General features: G+C 42.2%; 1 long non-coding RNA gene across 1 annotated transcript; it reads right to left on the bottom strand.

Annotated features, from left to right (window-relative positions):
* Nucleotides 1–1749: 1749 nt before the first annotated feature.
* Nucleotides 1750–3446, bottom strand: LOC121742605. The gene is made up of 2 exons (XR_006038083.1): nt 2109–3446; nt 1750–2017 (listed from the first exon to the last, which is right to left on the bottom strand). It is a non-coding gene; the product is annotated as an uncharacterized LOC121742605 (long non-coding RNA).
* Nucleotides 3447–3898: the final 452 nt, after the last annotated feature.

Here is a 3898-nt window from a genome sequence, read left to right as displayed (position 1 = left end):
GAGTCAGTCTGAGGACAATCGTGCATTGAAATTCTCCTTATTTCTTGTCTTTATACTTGAGGACAAGTATGGTTAAAGTGTGAGCGGTTTGATAAGGCTAATTTCATGCATTGGTTATAGGGTAAATTTCATTTGTTTGCGGGGTCTAACGCATATTTTAAGCCAGATGTGTAGAAGGTTTTCGCCAGATACATGAAAGAAGAGGACAATTACATGGTCCAAGGAACTTGCGAATAAGTGAGCAATTTGGAGGAAAAACGACTAGACGGAGGAGATAACGAAGCTGAAGGGTAGAATGGAGATTTCTACGAAGGCTTCTAGAAGATCAACTCCGCACCTATATAAGGAGGGGAGCATGCAAAAAGAAAGGGATCGGAGAGTGGAGGACTTGTGACCAGACTGTGGCTCGTAGCTTACTCACTTTTACACACTTAGGGGAAATGTTTGGGAGATCGTAGGGTAGTTTTCGGGTTATGTTGTGCTACTTCATAGTTGGGAAACACCGTCCTCACAGAGGGCGAAGAAATAATTTAATCGCTTTCATTTTAATATCCGTCGTGAATTTCACCGAGCTTCGTTGTCGAAGCTCGGCTTTGTTTTCCGTTGAATTTCTGTTGGTTATTGAAGTTTCTGTTTCCGTATTTGAGTTACTGTTAATTTCGAGCATGGATGCAATTGGTTTTAAGTTTGTCGAGGTACTTTGATTTTTGCTTGTTCTACTGAGTTTGCGCAGAATTGTTGAAGGCTTGTGTTGATCGGGGTAGATCGGTTGAATCAGAAGTTATGGAGTTGAATTTGTTGATTGATGGGTTCGGAATGCTTGGATCTGGAGTGGATTAAGCATCTGACGTTTGTATCTGAAACAGGGTGATCGGAGTTGATGCCGGATTTTCGTGTTTTCATTTCATTCCGTCTAGCGTATGTAGATCTGTTTTATTTCCGGCTAATTGCAAGTTTCCGACGTCCACACTTTTACATTCTGTTTGAATCTGGGTTTGTGCTCTGTTTTCTTCATGTTCGCATTTGATACAGGGAATGAGATGTGCGACAGTGTTGGTTAATCTTTTAGTTGTTGTTTGCAACTTTAATACCGTACTTTCTGTTTGGGGAAAATAGTCTCCACCGTTTTCCTGCTTTCTGTCTAGTCAAATTAGGAAGTTGATTGCTCAGTCTAAGAAGTTAGTTTAATGTCTCGCAGTTTTGAGAAAGTTTAATGTCGGCATGATGTTTTCAGTTTCCTAGGTCCGGTGTTTACTTCGTTCCTAGGTCTAGTAGTAGTTACACCTCAACCCAAATTTGCGTGGCAGCAGCCGCTTACTAATCAGAATCCTCTAAATGCTTTCTTACGCATCCATCTTCGTGGGATCGACCCCTTTCTTCTCTATACTAGTCTATAGTATAACGGGTTGAGGGATCTTTGAAACGCGAGAGTTGTGTGTCCAACGACCGAGTCTTCTATATTCGCTTGAGTTCTTAGACCGAGTGATCTAGTGGATTCATTGGACTTAGTAGCTCGACCTAGAACAGTAGAACGCAATATGAGAGAAGAGATTCTGAAAGAAGTGCTGAAGCTACTAGTGTAATGACCACATTTTGATGGTCTTAACTTTTAAGATACTAATTGAACAAAGGAGTGAATGCCATTTTCGAGTCACTTTAATTTCGAGGAATATACAATCCTTATGTTCGGTTTTGCACGATTAATGACTAACATCGATCCAGAAATCAAGGGAACAAGCAAGGTTCGAATAAAAATGAAAATGTGTCCGTTTATTCCTTTAAGTAAATAAAATACAACATTGATATATTCCAAGCTATGAATTAGTTACAAAAAAAAAGAAAAAGAAAAAGAAAAAGAAAAAAAATATACATAGGTATAACAAGGGGCTAAACGCCTTGAATCTATTGTTCACGAGTCCAAGCCACCTCTTTCCTAGACCGCGAATGCAGCCTGTTTGCCGAGGGCTACCATCGGCCACAACCAGCCAAACTTCATGTTCTCCTTGAATATGAGAAACTTCAAATGCAGACCAAACGAGGTTAGTTGTAAAGTGCATACAAAATAGAAGTCTACCTAGTAAAGGAAGTGAAGAAGGAGACACTATTACCTTTAGTTGAGAAGTCAAGAACTGGACAAAAGGGGCAATGCAGCAGCCTGCACTCCTCAGCCATCACCACAGGTTGCCACGAGCCAGAAAAAGAGAGGAAAGATGCAGCACAGCTTCAACAGCCACTGCACTCCCAGCCATAACCGAAGGCTGCTCCAAGTTAAGAAGAAAGGGAACAACTGCAGCAGCTCTACAGATTTCAGTTAACAACCCTGCATACAAGTTCCATTTATTAACTAAAGTACACGTGGAGCCAAGTTGCAGTTGAAGTTGCTGCAGAAAGAAAACAAGGCATACAATAGCTCAAGTTAATGCTGCACAAGTACACGAGTTTGGCTATAAAAACCATCTCCACACCACCTATGAATACCCCCACACACTTCAAGAACTTTTCCAGCAACATAACAAGTTAAGGAGTAAAAGAGGTGAGGTCTAGGAGCTTTTGCAAAGCGGCCGCAGTTATCAGGTAAACCACACTACAACTTAACATCATATAGAAGCACCACAACTTAGGAACCTCAAATAGCATGCTAAACCTCAAGTAAATCAGTAGAAAAAAAACCAAGCATAAGGAAGTTTGGAGCTATATCACATAATGAAACCAGAGGAACAAAATGTTGTTGCCTTTCCACTTAAACTCAGCAGCTTAGGAGTGCTCAACCCTCAAAACATAGAAACCCATCATGTGTACATACAGGTTTTCTTCAAATAGTGCTAACGTTTATTCCATCAGTAGAATGAAAGTTAAGTTGGGTTAGGGGCAGCTTAGCTTCTAGTCGGAAACAGTGAAGGTGAGGGCATCGGTGGGAGAACACGGCTGAGTTCAATGCAGCTCCCGCTGGAGTCGTCGGTAGCTATGGTTCTCCGCTGTTCGGAGGATGGGAGGCGGCGCCATTCTGTCGAGGACCACGAACGCGAAGCAAAGCTGTGCGCACGGAGGGAGAGAGACGATGCCTCCACTCCTTCTCCGACGGCGCAACATAAGCGAGGCAGCGGCGTAGATGCCGTTGGGCCTTCTTCATCAAAGATTTCCAATTTGGGGAATTGGAATTGAAGGAAGGAAGAAGAACTTTCCCCCACAGCGCTGAGGCGGCGCCGACCGGAAAGGGAGCCGACGGGCGGCGACGAAGGGAGCGCCGCTGCGTCCGTCTCCGATTTGGAGCTTCCTCTGCCCTTTGCAACAGATGGCGACGGAGGAACTTCCGCCAAGACGAGACGCCGGCGACGACGGGGACTGGAGCAGACGACGCTCCGACGGCCGGTGGAGCGGCAGTTTGCGCCGAGGAAGGAGGGAGGGCAGCTAAGTTTTTTTAATTTGGGGATTTCTATTTGGGCCATTAAAACTTATTTCTTTTGGACCATGAATTTAATTGAATTGAGCCAGTAAAGTAATTCTTTTGGACTACGAATTTTGATTCTTTGGGCCACCGATTTATGTTGGGCATTTTAATACTTGGACCAACAATCAATTAGTTTGGGCATTACTAATTTAATCTCAGTTTATATTTAATCCAAGAGAATTAAATTGAGGATGGACTAATAATAAAATAAATCATAGAATGGGATGCCAATTAAAAATACAAGCATGACTAAAAGCCTAATTAAGTCGATAGGCTTTTCTAATAAAGCCGATTAAATAATGGACATCCACTACTTAACTTCGTGACGTTAATTTTAAATTTCCGGAACTAATGATCGCATAATTTTGCATTTTCCCAACTGAATTAAATCGCTTGATTTAATTAATACGACTTTTCTATGGATTTAGGAAAAGATGAATAAAAACGATC

Source organism: Salvia splendens, chromosome 7 (genome assembly GCF_004379255.2).
Source record: "Salvia splendens isolate huo1 chromosome 7, SspV2, whole genome shotgun sequence".
In the NCBI taxonomy this organism is placed as follows: Eukaryota; Viridiplantae; Streptophyta; class Magnoliopsida; order Lamiales; family Lamiaceae; genus Salvia; species Salvia splendens.
Note: the sequence above shows the minus strand (reverse complement) of the source record. Positions and strands in the feature narration are given on the sequence as shown.